This window comes from Lepidochelys kempii, chromosome 7 (assembly GCF_965140265.1).
Source record: "Lepidochelys kempii isolate rLepKem1 chromosome 7, rLepKem1.hap2, whole genome shotgun sequence".
Taxonomy (NCBI): Eukaryota; Metazoa; Chordata; order Testudines; family Cheloniidae; genus Lepidochelys; species Lepidochelys kempii.
The window spans coordinates 20,415,189-20,436,110 of record NC_133262.1 but is presented as its reverse complement, the minus strand read 5'-3'; the positions used below and the strand labels follow the sequence as shown (position 1 = coordinate 20,436,110).

The 20,922-nt window shown below is 43.7% G+C and overlaps 1 protein-coding gene across 4 annotated transcripts in view; it reads right to left on the bottom strand.

The window, feature by feature from the left end:
• GRIP2 (glutamate receptor interacting protein 2) overlaps positions 1-20,922 on the bottom strand; it is a 480,102-nt gene that overhangs the window by 135,469 nt on the left and 323,711 nt on the right. The window lies entirely within an intron of this gene.

The following is a 20,922-nucleotide window of genomic DNA, read 5'->3' as shown; positions in this document are numbered from 1 at the left end:
GACATGAATATTCTTGGTATAATGGTTCAGAATAAACAGACAGACCTGACCCAAAGCTGCTATCCCAACAGCTCACTATAGCTATTCACCATTCATGACAAGATTTCCAACATACAGGTACACATCACTACATAATTCATCACCAAAACTGCGCTCCCACCCCTCAAAAATAGGCCACAGAAACTAAGCTACCCTATTGATGCTACAGTTTGTCCCTCCAGGTCAGTGACCATTGGTAAGAGAGTATACACATGCAGAGCTCTACAGAAAAGCTTCCAGTGTGGCTGGTAGTGATATACCTGTCCCAAGGATACAGCCACATTTGCCTTCAGTCACTAAGGCTGTCAACCAGACACCTTTCATATGTGCTAAATTTAAGTGAAAAACAAAAAGTTTGAGTCTCTGAAATTTTCAATCCCATTTAATATTTTGTGATAACTTGTTATTGGACCAGATTTCCACAACATAAAGCATCGTCTTGTTAGTTATAGGAGTCAAGCTGTGGTTCCTGAAGATATCAAAATGTTAAATATCAAAATATATTTCTGTACTGAAGTCTCAAGGAGATGCTCTGAGAGCCCTAGAACTCTCACACACACCCCCCACCCACCCATGGCATGTATGTAAATATCTATAAAATTCCGTCTGATAAGCACAAGGCACACGTTTTGGAACCAGATCTGAATGTTTAGAGCAGAGCTGAGATAAGGCAGAACCTAAATCCATATAAACTCATCCTCTTCTGGCTAGTGACAGCAAGAGGGGGACATATAATCAATGAAGGCAGACTGACTCAGTTGCCATCCGTGGCATTGCACATTGGTGGTAATGGATTAGCGTGAGTTTTAAGAGGCCAGAACATGGCTCAGTGATTCAGCTTTATTTTACAGGGAAAGGGAAGTAGAGAGGAGTAATATGGAGAGTAATACAGTCTTCTTATCTGAGGACTGCTAGTGATAAGGATGTAAATGACTAGAAATAAAAAAAAACCACACACAGTCAATAATAGTATTTTTAAAAAAAATCTGGAAATTTTAGGCTATTATCTTTCCAGCTGAAGAGCTGTAATTGAAAGAGACTAATCTTCCAGTGGGTTCATGAAGGGTTTACAAGCTAATTGTTCTCTTTTTGTCTTTAGGATTAATACTACGTTCTGTGAGTGGAGCCACAGCAGATGTGCAGCCTTTGCTCTCTCTAATCGAAATGCCTGTAATGCCACAGATGTGCCTGATGCCGTACAGTGACATAATAGAATCTCTCTCTCCCTCATAAAGTGGCTGTTCTGAAATGAAATTACAACAATCTTCATAAGACAACAATAAGTTCCCTTATATGGGGAGGGCAGATGGGTGAGAAGAGAGAAGAAGATATGTCGGGAACGTGGGACAACAGATGAACTTCCCCTTCTCTCCTTTCCTGATATGTAGTTTGTGTCATTTGGAAATGGACACAATGGGAAATTATCCCATGGAAATCAGTTGCCAAACTCCCATAGATTTCAGTGAGGTTGGGATGACTGTTACGCAGAGGTTTCTCCTACATCCAGTAGGCCTAGTTACAAACCCTGAACATCAACAGCACCTGACAGGAGATACTATGAGATAACAGCAGAGGGAATACGTGATTTGTAAAGCTCTTTTAAAAAACAAAACAACCTCCCACTCCAACATCTGTTGAACTATCCAGTTCAATGGAGACTTCTGAAATATACCAAAAAAGTCAGTGGGAAAGGATTCAAGCATTCTATTTCATTGCAAATCCCATATGAGAAAGGCACAGCTACTACCAAAGAGGAAGGGCTCAGAAAAGTTCTGGATCAGGCTATTCGGCTTTCTGGTGTCTACTTCACACAGGGCTGGATTTAGAGGCAGGCAATCCAGGTGACTGCCTGTGGTGCCAGGTTTGGGGGCGCTGGGCTCTCAGGCCACCCGGCTGCCAGGGAGCGTGGCCAAATGTGCCTGGGGAGAGGCACAGGGAGAGAAGGACAGAGCCCCTCTCCCTCCTCACCCCCAGCAGGCCAAGCTGGAGGATATTTGACACCCCCCTCCATGTTCCCTCTACATGTTGCCTCTGTTTGCTTATATATGGCATGAATAAATACAGGAGTTACAGATCCTAGCGTGCAAATTTATCATCTTATAGGACAAATCATGCAAAGTCACGAAATGGGCTACAAATGCAATACAAAATAAGGTATTCAAAGGTTTAACAAATCGGGGAGGGGGGAGAAAGAGGTGCGACATTTGGTCTAGGGCCAGCCCTGACTCCACAAAATATATAAAAAAATAGTTTTGATTCTAGAAGGAGAAGTCACTTTAAAAACTTTCACTGATTGTTTCGGGCAGTGGTTAAACAAAGATGAACAGTCCCTGGCCCGAGACTGCAGTTGTCCTACATCAGGCCTTTCACTGCAAGGAAGATGGAATATAGAGTGTTCAACTGACAAAGAATTTCTGTTGCCATGTCTTCTAGAAAGTCTATCATGGTAACCGTAGTGAGCAACATCCCTTGTCTTTGCAATAAATATTTTTTATTCCAAGTACAAAAGAGTAAGCAGAGATGGAAGGCACTCCAGCATCACAGTGATAAATGATCTTATTAACCATCTACCTAGGTCATGAATCTTAAAGGGAGAGGAGGAGATACTTTCAAAACACCCTATTATCCTAATGGGCTACTTTTTCAGAAAAAAAAATGCTTGGCATTTGTGCCCATTGATTGTGAGGTCTTTTTTTCCCCACATGCAATCATTTGCACATGCACTCAACCAATTACGTCTCCATTTGCACAAGCCACTTAGGCACATACTTAGGCACCTTCCATTTTTGCACATGTAGTTGTTCCCAAATTTTAGGGCAATATTTATACAAGAGCCATTTCCTTGGCATGTCATCATTTTGTCAGCATTTCCTAGTGTTTCTTAAACAGCTCCCGCCCCCTGCAAAAGCCAAATCTGTGTGGGATTTTTTTCCCCATAGCAACACACTGATGTTAGAATAGCAGAATAATATACCAACAGGCACATAAAATATAAACCCTAGCTTTCATCCTGGGTTAGCAAAAGCTTCTTTTGGTTAGACGACATTAAAAACACAAGATACTATTACAAGTGAGCATACACAGAAGAGACAAAAGCTCTCACAAAACAAACATTGCCAGGTTTTATTACCTACTCAGAGCTTTGCCTGGGTTACCAAACCTTGGCAAACTGATGGAAGTTATTTAAAGAAAAATGGAGGGGGTACCCTGGCAATTTAGCTTTGCAGTTCTGAGAAAGTTTTTGTCGTATCTAATGCAAGTGGAATAGAGCAGGGATTCCCAAACCGTGGTACTCTGGGGGGTACCCGGGAGAAATTGTGCAATGGTGGATTTTATTTATTAGTTTATTTCTTGCATTTTCATAATAGGTTCCTCAGATGAAGCGTTAAAACTCTGTGGGAATTTGTTATATAAAATACGGTAGTTAATTTACTTCAAGATCTACCAGTGAGAACACAGAGAGGCTGATGTACAAAGCCCTCATCTCCTATCACTGTACAGCATGGGTACAGCTGCCCAGCAACTGTCCAGTCTAACTGAGCTCAGGACTTAGAATCTTTTTTGCAGTTGTGTACACGTCGCACTATAGCTGTACGTAACAGTGAAATATGGACAGATGGCTAAAGACAGGTAGCGTTAAGAAGAACATACAAAATATCAGTGATGAGAAGGGTAGGGGAATGCAGGCAGTGGGTAGATCTGAAATGGGGTACATGGGCAGTGAGTAGATATAGAAGGGGATATGCAATAAGAAAAGTTTGGGAACCTCTGGAATAGAGCAAAGTGAGCAAAAGTGCAATACATACTTGAACTGTACAGGGAGCCCAGAGGAAACAAGATGGATCCATTTCATTTGCGCTCAGAATCTAGCTAACTCCTTGCATTGGCTTGCATCAGCCAAGCTATGGCAGGTTTGTTTTGACTTTTGGGGTGCTGCTGGAGGATGTGAAGCCATTAACCAGAATGGCTGCATTTGCTTCCAAATACTATTTTTGCTCCCATGTTTGGGGGGACAAACAGCAGGGAATTAAGGGTTTGCAATATATCCTGTATACCACATGAATCTCTCCATTCTTCTAAACAAAAAGCTGCTATCCCATCCTGAAATCAGAGGGTACAGCAACCGCTACTAATACGTACACAGCATTTTCACATGCAGCTCTCCAAGCACTTTACAAAGAGAGGCAAGGAGCATTGTCCCCATTTTATAGATGGGGAAAACAGGCACAGAGGAGGATAGGACTTGCCTAAGTCACAGGAAGAGGCAGTAGGACGACACAGGTCTGATGTCTCCCAGTCCTGTGTCCAAAACATCAATATCCCACACCTCTGATCAGGAGGCCCACTGTAGAGTACTAAGCAAAATTATATTTGCCCCCTCAAAAGATACTATCATCACAGAAACTTTTTGTTCATTTTGAGAAGGATAATGTATTAGATTTATGCTTCAAATCTATACAAGTCCAACAAGCAACAGTTTCGGTGACACAAGACCACACTCTGCTATTAATTAGTTGCCAAGACCTGCTGTGAAACTGCTCAGCTACATGTGAGAATTGCTGGGTTTGAGGGTTTAGTGGAGGGAGAACTGCACGGTTCCTCTGTATATGGATAGGGGATGGTTGGAGGTGTCTTGAGCAAGAAAAAAAAATAAGACCAACAAAGCTTACAGATGTGCTGAACTAACAAGCAGTCACTAAGCCATTGTGGGGAATATTAATGCTTCCTTACAAGATTTCAGGTGCACACTCTTCTGGAGAGGATTGTGCGCTAAGCAGATGGAGAAGCAGGTGTAATTGCCGTAGAAATTACAGAATATTTTCCCCATAATTTTCACTTGAAATTAGTGGCTCGTTTATTTGGAAATACTATCATTTTTCCCTTGGGTTTCTCAAGGGGTTCTTTTTGGGAGCAATAGTTGTTCTTTTGCAAATCAGTGCTGACATTTAAATTGCACTTGGATTGAAACTGCATAAAAACCCACCTTCACTCCTGCTAGAAAATCTCATGGAGAGACGCCCGTCCATTGTAATGTATTCCTGGCATTGCATCAGAGGTGTTTCTATGAATGGGTTGAAATTTTCTATCCAAAAACATTTTTTCCATAATGTAAAATGTCTTTTGATGAAATATTTGCAGTGTTCAACAAAATGAAAAAACCCCCACAAATTCTAGAAGCTGATCCAATAAAATCTTATCTCACCCACCTTGTCCATGTCATCAAAAGACACATTTTCGTTGGGGGCCGGGGAAGGGGAATGCCTCAGCCAGCTCTGGTGAAAACTATTTGGACTCTCCGCAAAGCGGACTGTTTTTGTAGTGTTTTCAACCTGCAGCGGAGCAAGCAATACCAGAAGTCTTGGAACAGCACCTTGTTGCAAGATTGTTGGTCAGATTTTACAGACTGAGGTGGTTTAGATGAGCAATCGAACTCAACTCCAACCCTTTGATGAGAGCTCTCACAAGATGGGACTACACATGCTGATTCCCCCATAGAGGAAGTTTATTGTAAAAGCTTACCATGGTCTTGCTCCAGCTTACCCATTTGGCATGGCATCTTTCCTGTCACTTCATCTAGCATTGGCCTTTTTTCTGGACCTTTACATAATCTCAGAACAGTTTGGGCCACAGGCTTCCTCTGCAATTCCAATCATCTAGAAAAAAAACCCTCCTGAATTCTTGTAGTTCATTGCCCCGCCCAACTCTCCATTTCTTTATAAACTCATCTTAAAGATCTCATCTATTCTCTCTTGACCAGGCCTTTCTGCTGCCCTCACATTGGTTTTCTGAAAAATGCATTACTGTGATCATTCAGTTCCACATTCTCAGAGGGTTGGTTCTAAAAGAGCACATGCCCTTGCACACCCAACTTAATCATGTGCAACCACCAGTGCATGGGCATCTGGATTTTGCATGCCCATGTGGTTACGTATGTCCACCTCCGCCCCAGTCAGGTCCGTACATTGCGGGGGTGGAGGATGCCAGCACCTAAATTGGGCACGCACTTTTGACAATGTGTGTGTTCTTTACACAACTGCCTTAGCGTATGTAGGTTATAATATACACGCTCTCCTCTATAAAGTGTGTTGGGATACACCAGTTGGTATGAAAGTGCTTTACAAAGCAGTGCTATCTTGTATTAGGTGGGGGGACCTAGTAAATGGATTTGGCCAATGAAGTAGTTTGAATTTATGCAAGAAGTAGTTTTCTTCCTACTCCTGGGGGGGAAGGGGAGGGGAGGGGAGGGGAGGGGAGGGGAAGGAAAGAAGTCAAATTTAGGGATGGCCAAACTAGTTTTGAAGGAAGAATCATGACCCCAAACCTTCACTCCTTTTAAGAATCAGACCTGTAAGGATCTCAGATATTCCCCTTGCCCTCTCCTTAATACAGGTCTACATATCAGCATGCCGCTTCTTTTCTCAGCTGGAAATCTCCAGGGGAAGAAAGCCAACAGGAAACAAGCCTTCACGGTTTGCAGAATCCTGAAGTTCTGAGAAGCAGCCAATATTTTCAATGTGTATTTGAACTGAATGCCAAGAACTTGCTAAGGGTCACTCATCACTAGAGAGAATTCTGATTGTAGAGTCACTCCTCCTTCCTGATGCATCATCAAAATGGGGGGGGGGGGGGAGAAGAGGCGGGGAAGGATGATCACACACAGCACCCAGGGGTTGGTGGGCAGGAGGAGCCAGCCAGACATGATCCTGCAATAAACTTATGTCAAAGGATAGCAAATAGCTTAGGGCTCTGAAATGGGCTTGTATCTCTCCACAGTGCTGGCTGGGTTCACCAGATTCACTCTCTCGTCCAAACAACAGGTTATTTGGCAGGATTTTACAGACAAGCAAGAGAAAGAACATAATCCAAGATGAAACAGGCCAGATCAAAGGATTTCTGCATCATTAAGAGCAAAATAGGCTCAAAGCACCCTAGCTCAGTGGCTCTCAACCTTTCCAGACTACTGTACCCCTTTCAGGAGCCTGATTTGTCTTGCATAGCCCCACGTTTCATCTCATTTAAAAACTACTTACTTACAAAATTAGACATAAAAATACAAAAAAAAAAATGGTGTCACAGCACACTGTTACTGAAAAATTGCTGACTTTGATTTTTACCCGTATAGTTTTAAATCAATTGGACTATAACTATTGTACTTACATTTCAGTGTATAGTACATAGAGCAGTCTAAACAAGTCATTGTATGAAATTGTAGTTTGTACTGACTTTGCTAGTGCTTTTTATGTAGCCCGTTGCAAACCTAGGCAAATATCCGGACGAGCGGAAGACCTGTGGTGTCCTGCCAGGGATACACGTACCCCGATTGAGAACCCCTGTCCTAGCTCACCGAAGGGCAGCATGCACAGCCCAGGCTTCTTCCTTACTGCAGGAGAGTCAGAGTACGTCTACACTAGCACTTTTGTCGGTATAACTTAGGTCACGCAGGGGTGTGAAAGAAAACCTAGGTTACACGGGCAGAAGCGCCGGTGTGGACCCTGCTATGCCGGCAGGAGAGCTCTCTCCTGTCAGCATAGCGTGGCTACACGGGAGATCTTACAGTGGCACAGCGGCACTGGTACAGCTCGGCCGCTGTGGTTGCACTAGCTAAATACTCTTCTTTATTTGCTTTTAAAGACCTTGGTGTCCCCAGCACAAACCCTTCTGTTCACAAAGTTAGGAACCCACAAACCCTGTGCAATTCGCAAAGGTTAGGAAAAGAACAGATTTCCCCGACCAGATTCCCCCCCCCCGCCCCCCCCAGCTTGGAGGCAGTCTCAAAGCAGCAAGATGGCTTGTGTGTGTTTATCCAAGGCTTCCAGTTCAGTTACCATAGCAACACAATGCAAATGTAATCTAAGTGTTTACACAGCACAGATGATTTATGCCAGCCCAGCCTTGGTAAATAGCTGAAGAAGTGGGTGGTGGTGACGACGGAGGCTACCTTGGTGCTTTAGAACAATCTCAGTGATTTATCTGGACAGTTTTGCCCTCCCCCACCTGACACTCCTCCTCTATCTCAGACTCTCCACCCACCAGAGAGCTTTTAGATCATGTTCACTCCCCAGTCTATAGATCAGAGGGTTGCCTGTTAACTCAGCCAAGAAGTAGGATAGTGACTGCTTTGCATAAGCTTGGGCAGATTTGAAGCTTAAAAAAAAAAAACACACACAACCAACCCCATCTCTATAAAATTATCTTGGCTACCTAAGCTTTTGGAAACATCTAGTCCAGACAGCACCTACATGCTTAGCTGCCCTCTATCCCAAGAAGTGGGTAAACACTTTGAAAAAGGATAAAGCTGCATAAGAACATTAAAACAGGACAGCTTTGCTTGCATAGTCTCTAAATATCCACTTAGAATTCCTTGAAAATCCCTCTGGAGTGTCAAAGTCATTATTGCTGATGTGACCATAAAGTTCCCATTCTGTAGCTCTGCTGAAGACTTTAACGTGTGGGAAGGGAAAATACAGTGTTTGTTCAGAATGGTTTCTCCACTGAGCTTGGCATGGTCACAATCTAAAGAAGTGGCTAGCAGCAAACAGGGCTTGTTACTCCACGTAAAGGGTTGAGGTAACATGCCTCTGCCTCAATGAGACAGACATTTGCGAACACAATTGCCACTTAAACTGGTGGTAAGCGGTGTCTTGTTCATGCAATGCTTTAGAGTCCCTTAGCTGCCTAAGGCAAAGAATTGTCTACAGGCCCTCATTGGCTTCAATGTCACAAACTGAAATGAAGGATATCAGTTTATGGGGCAGACAAGCACAAAAATAACCTCATTCCATTAAGGCATCTAAACAAATTCTCCAGCAACAGTGTTTCTTCTCGCCACCAGGAGATTAAGACAAAGGTCAAACACATCTTGTTGCCTGTGTGGATATCTTGCAGGCCATTGTTGCACATAACGATTGTTATGAATGGTCTTTGTTCATCTCAATTATGGACAAATGTCATCACACCCCATAATGACATGGAAGCAATAAATATTCCATTAGGTACCAAAGTGAGTTTCTTCCTTTAGGTAGAAGTCTCTTCCCCCCCATTAGGCTGAGGTCTTGTGATAGCAACTATCTTGACTGATACCAGGGATTGAACCAGGGACCTCCAGAGCTAACAGCATGAGTCTCTACAGCTTGAGTAATAAGCTCTGTAGTTAGGAGTGTTTTACCACCCCATCATCTATGGATAGGGCACAGAGGGAGACGAACACACACAGATCAGTAGGTTTCACTCTCTCAAATTTCTCTGTAGACTAGGAAAGATGAACTCAGTCATGGCTTAAGAGGTTGAGCATCAGTAATAGACTGTGTAGATGTGTTCCATCTCACCCACTAATTTTTCCACATTACCTGTTTCTCCAACTCTTTCCACAGATCAGAATGTAACATTGATATGGCCAGCATGTTCCAATTCTGGAATCTACTATTCTGTTTAAGATTTGTGAGGCAGATGCTCCACAATCAGAAAGGTTCAGAAAAGTTAAAAGTAGAGATGGGCTGAACTGCTGTGTTTGAACTGAATCCAGACAAAAACAAACACCACTCCCCCAAACTTTTCTAAGATTCATAGCTGGAGTTTTGATTCAGGCCCATTTGTACCTAATCAAAAGGATGTCAAACATGCATAGTGGGTGTTTCTCAAATATTTTTTCTTGTTTTGAGTCTGAAAATGTTAAGCAGCTTGACTGTTTTACCAGTAAAAAAAAGAAAGATCAAGATTTTGAATAATTTCAAATGCGAACTAGGAATTGAGCGAATGGTTTTGGAGAAAAACAACATAACTGAACCAAAAATTTTGATGTCTAGAAAGAATTTGGATAAAAGTTTTGGCCTTTGACTTATACATGCCTCTAAATTTCTTTTTTTTTCATCCAAGTCCAGAGGCAGAAATGCAAGAGTACTACAAGGAAAAGCTCATCTTATGATCGTTTGCTGGACAAAGTCAGCAAGTCCTAAAAATATTTGCAGGTCACCTTACTTCCCACCCAATTTCCTGAACCGAAAAAAGCCTGAGAGAGGCCTTCAAACAAACACCGTGATACTTCAAGACCTTACTGTTGAAAAGTTTTGAAATGCTCAAACTGTGATTTTAAGACGGAGGCAGCACACTCACCAATTCAGTGTAATTCAGAGATTTTAAAGCCAAAAAAGGACCATTGTGATCATCTAGTTTGACCTCCTGCATAACACAGTAACAGGCCAGAGAATTTCCCCACAATACCAGAGGCGCTCACATACCATCATAATGAACACAATGCAAATGTTTAAATCGATACGCCGCCTCTTCTAGGACAGCGCAGGGGATTAGTATTGAGCACAGTAACACCTGCGATCCCTGCTACAAGATACCAGCCAAATACCTGGTCTATGTTAGGAAGCTTCCCTCTAACAGAGGGATATGCTTTTTAAAATTCTTGTTCCTCCTGACACCTCCACACCCTTCACGTCTCAGGCTTTCCCTTCCCTTGGGCTACGTACAACATTCTGCTAATAGAGGTGGAATGAGCCCATCTGACTCAGGACTGCCAGCTGCTAGTACACACCTGTACTTACGAGGGACCTCATGGGCTGAAATAGACACACTGTCATCCCTGAATGTGATTCTATGCGCGCTCACTCCAGCTCAGTACCACCCATAGTTGGAGTCCTGGGCATGAGGAGGATGGTAGCACTTGGCATTAAGCCAACAAAAGTCGGGATGCTGGACTCACCTAGCTTTCTCAGGGACTCCCATTTTCCCCATTCCGCCTCTGCTAACGGCTTACGGCAACAAGACCACCAATTTCTTATCATGCTGTCCTCCATCAACCAGCCTCCCCAAGGGCAAAGCTTGATTTGGCTTTCAGAGGCCAGGCACCTGCATTGTGCTTCCTCCAGTTTTAAAGAGCTAGTGAAAGCCTCAAAGCCAGCAGGTTTTGACAGCTCCTGGGGTTTCCCCCTCTCCATTCCCCTTGCATTAACGTTTTCAGCTGCTGAAAAGATCCCCCTCTACATTTCCCCCCCGCCCACCATGGGAGCATGGTGCAAGCGGGGAGGGATAGCTCAGTAGTTTGAGCATTGGCCTGCTAAACCCAGGGTTGTGAGTTCAATCCTTGAGGGGGCCATTTAGGGATCTGGGGCAAAAATTGGGGATTGGTCCTGCTTTGAGCAGGGGTTTGGACTAGATGACCTCCTGAGGTCCCTTCCAACCCTGATATTCTATGATTCTCTGAACTGGTAAATACAAAGGCAGTTTATGTGTTAAAATCAGGAGTGGGCAAGGAGAGAAAATGTGTGGATTGAGGCGAGAGCAGATTAATGGCCTCACATTTATGACAGTTTAATAACAGAGCTGTCACAATAGGAGAGATTTACTAATTGCAGAGTCGTTTTCTACTGGGTTCCCATCATGCTGCCATTTACGATCACTCTGCAGCTCTTTCTAGACCCCTCTGGGGAAAAAAGGGAGGGGGCCCGCTAGAGAAAACACCCACATCTCTTATTCACCTAAATTTAGGAAACAATTGAGTTTCGTTACAGAGGAGTGAGTATATGAGGACAGCAAGGAGAAGGCTTTGACCTTTCTATGTGCTCCAAGGAGCCAAATTGCAAGTACTAGGACAATCAGAAAAGCCTTACACTTTCATCACAAAGGCCAACACACACATGAAATTCAGCTGGTCTTAGGAACTGAATTCAGGGCAACTGTGCAAGCCTTTCAAATGGGCAAGCCCCACACAGGTTTAGAGGTGACCCACCAGGTCTTCCTCTAACCTTGATCTATTGTTTCAAGCTGCTGTTCCTAGAATTAAGGTCCCTTTTAACCAGTAAGAATTCTGGGAATGGCAGCAAGGAGTCACCAGGAAGCAGAGCAGACACCATTCCTAGAGACGGTCAAAAGGGATGAGTGGTTCTCCCACAGAGAAACACTTTAGAACCAGGTTGGTTTGCCTTTAACCAGCTATCTTAAAAAAAAAAAATTAAACTTGTAATTCAGGCATGTTCTCCTCAGAAAATGAAAAAAGACTTGTATTATCTAGCCCCTTTCATCTGAGCACACAAAGCTTGTGTGAGCTTGTCAAACACAAAAAAGAGACAAGATGCCTATTGAAGAGAAATAGTTTTCATACCACATCACCTAGAGAAGCCTCCTCCCCTCGGGCCCCCCTAAAATACAAGGCAGAATTGTGGCCTGTTTTTCCAGAGGCGCCGAGTGCCTACAGTTCCCACTGAGTTTATGGAGTCCAGCTTGCTCTAGGATTTCTGAGGCTTGATCAGCAACCTTGTTTGCACTACCAGAACTCAGGAGATTTATAATAGGACCTTTTACATTTAAGATCCAATTAGGGTTCTGGAAGGAGAAGAAAACACGTGAAACAGATGTCACCAATGCCAAAAACTGGTCAGACCAATCCAAAAAACAAAATTAGGAAACCTTGAGATAAAACACTCCTTTGGCTTTTTTGTGCCTACAGGCGCACAAACATAAAACATCTCATCACCAGCGAGATAAAAACCTTCGGGGACTTCCGGGAATTTGATCTGTTCCCTCATTATTGGAGCTCCGCCCCTCACTGGGAGGATGTGTACATCATACATTAACAGAACGGATCCTCATAAGCCCCAGTAATTACACTGAATCAGCATTAAAAAACAAAAGAAAAAAATCCAACCCGTGGCCTAAAGCTAAAATTTGGAGAAATGAAAACCAGAAAAGAAATAATGCAGCGACTTTTTTATGGAGGGAGAGAAGAGGGTAAGGAGGCCTAGATGGTTTTTCAAGTTTACTGGAAGGGCTCTAAGGACCTACCTACTAACCAGCCAACATTTCTAATTTCAAACAAGCCTAAATGCACTGTCCGTGTTAGATTCAGCTTTTGAGCTGGGATACCTCCTTCGAGATCTACACTAGTTTTCAGGCACTCTGCTAAGGACGGGGCTCCAGCAGCAGGAGCAGCCTAAGTAGCTCCTTTGTTTTGGTGTCACGTGCCTAAGCATTCATTGCAAACTGACAGACTGCACAGGAAAAATAACTGAGCTCCAGAGCAGACCCTCAGTCAGATACAAGGACCCTTTGTGCTGCTACTCTGGAATAAAAGGGTACAGAAGGCAGCAGCAACAGTTAAGGATCCCTTACAGCGGAGGTCATTCTCAAGCATGTCAGGGCAGAGCCAGAGCACAATGTACTCCCAACAACCCTGGCCGGCACAGAATGGCTTATTGATGGAGCAGCCCTAAGGTGTCCAGCAACCACCTGCATTAAGGCAAGAGAAGAAAAGAGGTTGGAAAACTCACCTAAGGCCATTCACACTCAGTGCACAAGTGCTGCCTGCTAACTCCTGGGGAAATCTAACCCAGTGTCTTTCAGAATAGTTACTGTGGTGCAAGGCCATCCAGAGCGCTGCTGGCCGTATAAGAAACGATGACGAGATTCAGTTTAACGTATATTTTTATATTTGGGTGGTGGGGTGCAGAAATCATGTTTAACCCTTAAAAAAAAAAAAGTAAATTCTTTCTCACCAATATAAATTCTGCCACTTCCTTGAGCGGAAGTGGTGGAGAGGACCATTGAATACGAGCCACCAAATTACTAATTAGGTATATGTATGAGGCTGCCCCCTCCTGGATGGAATCATGGGCATCTTAGGCCCCACTTTATTAGAGTCTCTCTCAGCTGAAACAGTCGGAGCCTGAGTCTCTGGAGGAGGATCAGAGTAAACCCTTACTGCTGCTATGCAGTGCGGAGGCTCTGTAATGCACTGCACAGTGATGACTGTCAAGTCCTCTGTGGCCATGGATTTGTTAGTATACACAAAGTCAAGTAACAGCATAGCGTAGTCTGACCAGTATTGTTTCAAGGGTAGAAACAAATATAGGCTCACACCTCAGTCAGGGACACAAAGCTGTGGTATATCCAATTATGGGATAATAGTTCTCTCAGCTCAGCTTAAAAGAAAAGAAAAGCCCATTTAATAGATGAGGGGATTAAAGTAACCCTTTTCATTGGGGGAAATCTCGCTTACATAACAAGTTGAGGTTTGGGATTTACAGTGCATCAGCAATGGGGCACTCTGTGGCCTTTAGGTTTACCACAATAGGATTATTATTATTATTATTAAAGTAATACATACTGACCTCCCCTCACGAGCCAATGTCTCTTAGCACCCTCCCCACCACACACACTACACAAATTGCATTTCTGGACCACAGCACATTTTCATTCCTCCCTGCTGTGTGTGCGTGTGGGAAATCCCCACTTACAGGACTAGTTGTAGGTGGAATTCTAAAACAATCTGACATACCAGATGCAGTTTTGATCACATATTCTGCTCAGTGTAGTGCCAGATCATTGTTGGCAGAAGGCACTTGGCAAGGATGTGGATCACCGTGTTTTCAGGGAGATAAGTCACTTCCATCTTCTCCTTCAAAGAAAAGATGGACCAGAATCACCCCAGATCAAACCATGCCCAATCTTAATTTGAGGAAAGTTCCGATAGGAGCTCTGCAGTTCGTGCAAGTGTTATGGTTCTAGTGCCGGGGTAGGCAGCCTATGGCACGCGAGCCAATTTTCAGTGGCATTCACACTGCCCGGGTCCTGGCCACTGGTCCGGGGGGCTCTGCATTTTAATTTAAATGAAGCTTCTTAAACATTTGAAAAACTTTATTTACTTTACATACAACAATAGTTTAGTTATATTATAGACTTATAGAAAGAGACCTTCTAAAAACGTTAACATGTATTACTGGCAAGCGAAACCTTAAATTAGAGTGAATAAATGAAGACACGGCACACCACTTCTGAAAGGTTGCTGACCCCTGTTCTAGTGGATCAGAATCCTGAGATAGGAACAGGTCACATACTGTGTCCCTTCCACCTTCTTGATGATTGTAACAGAGCATGCCAGCGGTGTAGCACATCCTACTGGACAAGCATGACTCTGCAGCACCCTACCTCAGTTTCCCCTTCTCAGGCTCCCCAGTAACTCCACAAAGGCTTGTGTCCAACACCATCACCCCCTGCTTGGGGTCTGGTTTATGAACATAAAAAAACCCTCAAAAATAAAGTCTTATTCACCCCAGTTTCAGACCATGCACAAATCCTTCTCCCTGCGGTCCGTCTCTCTGCCCTCCCAGTACATCTTGCTGGGAGTTTGGACTTCTCTACAAGCCTTTTCACTGGCATCTCTCCCCACACGTTGACTCAGGGTCCTGCAGGAACCTTAGTACACCTTGCAATGTCCTCAGGCATCCTCCAACCGCCACCTTGGTGCCCCTTCAGGTCACCTGACCCACTGGTCACAGAATCTTCATTCTCTGCAGTCTGTGTAATGGAATGCTAAACTGTATTATACTGTTCATCCATTAAGTGGCACTATGTATAAAATACCTTATTTAAAACAAACCCCAGTCATACCAGACAGAGTATTAAAGGTTCTTACAATGAATACATCAGGTATGTATAAGCAAGCTCTGTGGCCAGTCCAGGAGTAAACGAAGAACAGAAACAGAAGGGAAAACAGCAACAAAAGGCTGCAAACAGAAGGAACAAAGGTTGCAGGATCTCACCAACATGCCATTCTTCAATGCCCCAGAGAACTTCAGCTTTGACAAATGGGCAATGGACAGACTGGAAGCAGTATTTTGCAAGATTTCAAGTTGCAAACAAACTCCACAGAGAAACAGATGATATAAAGGTATCTTCTGTAATTTATGCTATGGGGAAGCAAGCAGTCTCTCTCTTTAAATCCTTTGACTTTACTGAAGACAGTCAAAGAACTATGAAAAGGTTCTGGCTATGTTTGATGGATACTTCAGACCCCAGAGATATGGGATATATGAAAGAGCATGTTTTCACCAGAGAATTCAGGAACCAGGGGAAAGTGTTGAATGTTTTATAACAGCTCTGCATACACTGGCTGAAATGCAAAGCATGAAAATACCAGAGACAGGCTGATTATTGGGTTAACAGATAAAAACCCTTTCACGGCAGCTACAATTGACAAGAGATTTAAGCCTACCCACAGCTATTGCCAGCCAACTGGGATAAGGGCAGTCTAGTCTAGTGGTCAGAGTGAGGGTCAGTAGTCCAGCGCCAAAGCCAAGGGCCACACTAGGAACAGGAACTGGATAGCAGAGTCGAGAGTCAAGCCCAAGTCTCCAGGCAAGAGCCAAAACCAAGGGTCAAACTAGAGGGCAGGAACCTGAGCAAGCAGGATAGCAGGCAAGGAGAGGTTGAAGGCAGGGGCAAGGCCCGGTGCAAAGCAGGAGCAGCATGAAAAAGGTAACACAGGAGCACTGAGCAGCCATCCTGCTGGCATCTGTGGCCAGCCAATCAGGCAGCATGGCTAATCAGGCAGCCTGCTGCAGGACAGCTGTACTGATGGGGCTGCCTGAAGACTAACTCTGCTGCAGGCCCGGATTCTTGATAGCTATACAGCTAACAAAGCAGTCAGAATTAGTCAAAACAACAGAACAAAAGACAGGAGCAACTTGAAAAACCTGAAACTAGCTCAAACTATAGATAGCAGAATGTTAAAAAGTCATTTTCATAAAACCCGAGGCAAGCAGAGAGAACTCCCAGACAAAATCCAGCCTCTGCGCACAAGGTATGGAAAAGTCATATCCCAAAAGATGATGCATGTCCAGCCGGAGGCATGTCGTGTAATAAATGTATGAAATATTGACATTTTGCAGCTGTTTGCTGCACCAAAGCAGTCAGGGTGCTGATTCACGATTCATATTACAGACAGACAATCAAGAGCAATAGTTTCTGGGATCTATCACTTGTGATGACAGGGCCTGCCTGGATAGCGAAGTTGAATATTCATGGTAAGACAATTGACTTTAATATTGTGAGGAGCTGACGTCACAGTCATCTCAGAAAGGACTTACAATCACCTTCAACTTCTCCCAGAGCTGATGTCACCCGACAACTAAACTGGGATACTAAACTGACACTAAACTGGGAGGAGTGGTAGATATGCTGGAGGGGAGGGATAGGATACAGAGGACCTAGACAAATTGGAGGATTGGGCCAAAAGAAATCTGATGAGGTTCAATAAGGATAAGTGCAGGGTCCTGCACTTAGGACGGAAGAACCCAATGCACAGCTACAGACTAGGGACCGAATGGCTAGGCAGCAGTTCTGCGGAAAAGGACCTAGGGGTGACAGTGGACAAGAAGCTGGATATGAGTCAGCAGTGTGCCCTTGTTGCCAAGAAGGCCAATAGCATTTTGGGATGTATAAGTAGGGGCATAGCGAGCAGATCGAGGGACGTGATCGTTCCCCTCTATTCGACATTGGTGAGGCCTCATCTGGAGTACTGTGTCCAGTTTTGGGCCCCACACTACAAGAAGGATGTGGATAAATTGGAGAGAGTCCAGCGAAGGGCAACAAAAATGATTAGGAGTCTGGAACACATGACTTATGAGGAGAGGCTGAGGGAGCTGGGATTGTTTAGCCTGCAGAAGAGAAGAATGAGGGGGGATTTGATAGCTGCTTTCAACTACCTGAAAGGGGGTTCCAAAGAGGATGGCTCTAGACTGTTCTCAATGGTAGCAGATGACAGAATGAGGAGTAATGGTCTCAAGTTGCAGTGGGGGAGGTTTAGATTGGATATTAGGAAAAACTTTTTCACTAAGAGGGTGGTGAAACACTGGAATGCGTTACCTAGGGAGGTGGTAGAATCTCCTTCCTTAGAGGTTTTTAAGGTCAGGCTTGATAAAGCCCTGGCTGGGATGATTTAACTGAGAATTGGTCCTGCTTCGAGCAGGGGGTTGGACTAGATGACCTTCTGGGGTCCCTTCCAACCCTGATATTCTATGATTCTATGAACTCTGACTAGCCCTGGTGATATACTGGATTTGCGTGGGCCAGTTCAAAGAAACAACTTACACAGACAAAAGCTATGCATTCAGAGAGTATGTGGTCAAAGAGCTACAGACCAACAGCCTTCTCAGCTGCACCATGGCAGCCAAGATGGGCCTAGTGAGAAAGGTGAAAGCACTCTATGGAATATTTGGTGATTCTGGACTTTTGAAAGGAGATTTGGTACAAATAACTGTAAGAGACAATAGTGAACCATATAGTGTACATATATCTCACAGGATTACTATCCCATTAACTCCTTTACCATTTTATGAAGCAAAGAGAATGGAGTGGACTGGTATAATAGAGTAATGTCTGAGCCAACAGCATGGTGTGCCCCAGTGGTACCAGTTATAAGGGGCTGGGGGTGGAGGGAAATGGAAAAAATACAGATTTGTGCAGATCTTAAAAGACTTAATGACACTGGCTGACTTCTGCCCCAAAGTAAAAGGAGCTATAGAGTTCTCCAAGCTGGATGCCTTGAATGGATTCTGGCAAATTCCTTTAGCCAAAGAAAGTGCTAAATGGACTACCTTTATCACAACCTTTGGGAGATTTTGCTTTTGAAAATTACCCTTTGGGATTACCAGTGCACCTGAAATTTTCCAAAGAAAGATAGCAGAACTGCTAATGAACACCACTGGAGTTGTAGTTTTCATAGACGATATTTTGATATATGGATCTTCAGTGGGAAAGCGCAACAAAACCCTCAACAGCTCCTGTTCTCCTCAAGTACTGTGATGTGTGCAAACCCACAATGGGGGGTGGGAGGGGTCAGTGCAGATGGAAGCAGCTGTGGCTCAGGTGGTGTAGTGCTGCAACAACATGCTTCTGAGTGAAAGCCACGCTCACAATTACAGAAGCTGAAAAACCAATACGCACAGATTTTTTTTTTTTTAAAAAAAAGGAAGTGCCTGGCAAGCGTATGGGCATGTGCGTTTTTTGTTGTTTTTTTTTTTAAACACAGATATCCGTGTGGACTGGATTCATTTACACTGACCATAAGCTGCTTGCAACCCTCATCAATGGGAAATATCTGGATCAAGCACCACTGAGATGCCAATGTCTATTGATAAGGTTAACGTGATTCAACTCAGTTGCTAAATATGTTCTGGGAAAAATCCAGTAGTAGCAGACACTCTGTCACAGAGCCCAGCATCGCACCCAACTACCTGTGATTTCGATGATGACAAAGGGGTGCGTGGATGCTGTGGACTTATACAGATCAGCATTAGTCTTTCCCCCCTACCCTAGCTACAAAAAGCAAACCTCCACAGATACACAGTTTCAGGAAGTTCTAAATTACTTGGGCCAGCCATCCCTAATGTATGTTAAAGATACTAAGGAAATGACAAAAGACTACTTGTGGTGCCTGGACAATTAGAGTCAAATAGATTCATGATTAAAGGTAATTGCATCATAATTCCAAATTATATAAGAGGAGAAATCTGAAACCTCATCCATGAAGGACGTCAAGCACTAACTGAATGCCATGAATGGGCCAGCCAGTCAGCATGGTGGCCAGAAATCTGAAACCTCATCCATGAAGGACGTCAAGCACTAACTGAATGCCATGAATGGGCCAGCCAGTCAGCATGGTGGCCAGAGATCAGCAAGGACACAAAGAATAAAATACCTGCATGTGAACATTGCAGAACTAACAGACCAACACAACACCACCTTTACCAGATGAGCCTTGGAAGAGACGAGCTGCAGATTTATGCAAATTCAGATGATGTCATTACCTGGTCATCATGGACAATTTTTCCAGGTATATAGAAATAATGTACTTGAAAGACATAACATGGCACAGTGTTATCAAAAAGTGAAGTGCACTTTTGCTCACTTTGGTATTCCAGAATGACTGACAGACAATGGACCACAATTCACTGCAGCAGAATTTAAGTCATCCCAAATGAAATATGATTTTGATCATATTACTAGCAGCCCACATTACCCACAAGTGAATGGAGAGGTTGAGAGAACTGTCCAGACAGCCAAGAATACCGTACAGAAGGAAGATCTATTCTACGCTCTTCCGAGTTACACATCAACACCAACAGGGATATAGCACAGCAGAACTCCTGACGGGAAGACAACTCTGAACTATTATTCCAACTTTGGAAAGGAATCTATTTCCAAAATGGCCAAATATGAAGAGAGTAGCCAAATCAGATAAAAAGGCTAGAAGTGCTTAGGAGCACTTTTACAATAGACGTCACTCAGAGAGCTGCCAGATCTAGAACCTGGTGACCATGTTCATGTCAAGTTTGATGGAGAAAAGGGATGGACAACTCCAGCTGTTATGAAGAAAGAGAATTCAGTGCCCACATCATATGTGATCAAGATGGATAGCGGGTTCAACAGAAGCCACCGACAGCTACAGTTTGTTCCTCAGAAAGAACAATCGAGAGAGCAAACTCTACGGATGGCAGATTCAGAACAAGACAACGATGATGACTCAGGGATTCCAAACCGACCACAGCCTGTCATTGCAACTAAAGGACAGCCAGATGATCAGGTTGTTACACATTTGGGTCATGTAATTAGAAAACCAGTATGATCCAGAGACATTTAACAGACTGATATGTACTGAATTTCAAAGACCGCGTGATAGTGTAAATCCTAGGAATGTAGAACTTAAAGGGAGAGATATTATGCAATGCTAAGCTGTATTATACTGTTCAGCCATTTATTTAAATGAACCTCAGCCATACCTGGCAGAGCATTCAAGGATCTTACCATGAACACATCTGGTGTGTGTAAGCAAGCTCTGTGCCCAGTCCATATCTGGTACCAAGATGTGACACCTGGGGAGATGAGTTAAGCTTGTCGCAGATGGACTGAGGCTTATCTCCCTGCAAGGGGCCAGTCACCCTGTGACCCACCGATGCAGGATTGATCTCCCTTTTACATTTATTAGTGCTTTGTCTATCCCAGCAATAAATGTCACAAGTAATTTCAGTAGGACCCATGGTACAGAAGAAACAGAATTCTGCTGTAATGAATATATAAGAATATTCTTTATTGAGGCTGCTG